Source organism: Etheostoma spectabile, chromosome 18 (assembly GCF_008692095.1).
Source record: "Etheostoma spectabile isolate EspeVRDwgs_2016 chromosome 18, UIUC_Espe_1.0, whole genome shotgun sequence".
Classification (NCBI taxonomy): Eukaryota; Metazoa; Chordata; class Actinopteri; order Perciformes; family Percidae; genus Etheostoma; species Etheostoma spectabile.
In genome coordinates, this window is record NC_045750.1 from 1,331,311 (window position 1) to 1,331,658 (window position 348).

The following is a 348-nucleotide window of genomic DNA, read 5'->3' on the forward strand; positions in this document are numbered from 1 at the left end:
TAGATAGATAGATAGATAGATAGATATTGAGCCCAATAAAATGGGAAATTATAGTGTTACAGCAGCAGAATCAGTTACAAAGCACAGAATATAAATATAATGAAATAGTAGGATACAATATGCATACAAACAAAATACATTAAATAATAATAGGTTAAAATACAAGACCAAATATTTGAATATATACAAGTTGGGAATACAAAAATGTGCAACTGCTTAAATAGTTCATGTTTTCCATTACATTGGTCACACTGGTTTTACGTTGGTGTCAGGTTTTCTGTAGTTAAACCCAAAAACAGATCGGGCCGAGAGGGTGAGTTAAGATGTTTATTCACAGACAAGAAATGT

General features: G+C 31.0%; 1 protein-coding gene across 1 annotated transcript in view; it reads left to right on the plus strand.

Moving 5' to 3' along the window:
* Positions 1-348, plus strand: part of man1a1 (mannosidase, alpha, class 1A, member 1) — a 190,749-nt gene that overhangs the window by 175,028 nt on the left and 15,373 nt on the right. The gene's annotated exons all lie outside the window — the stretch shown is intronic.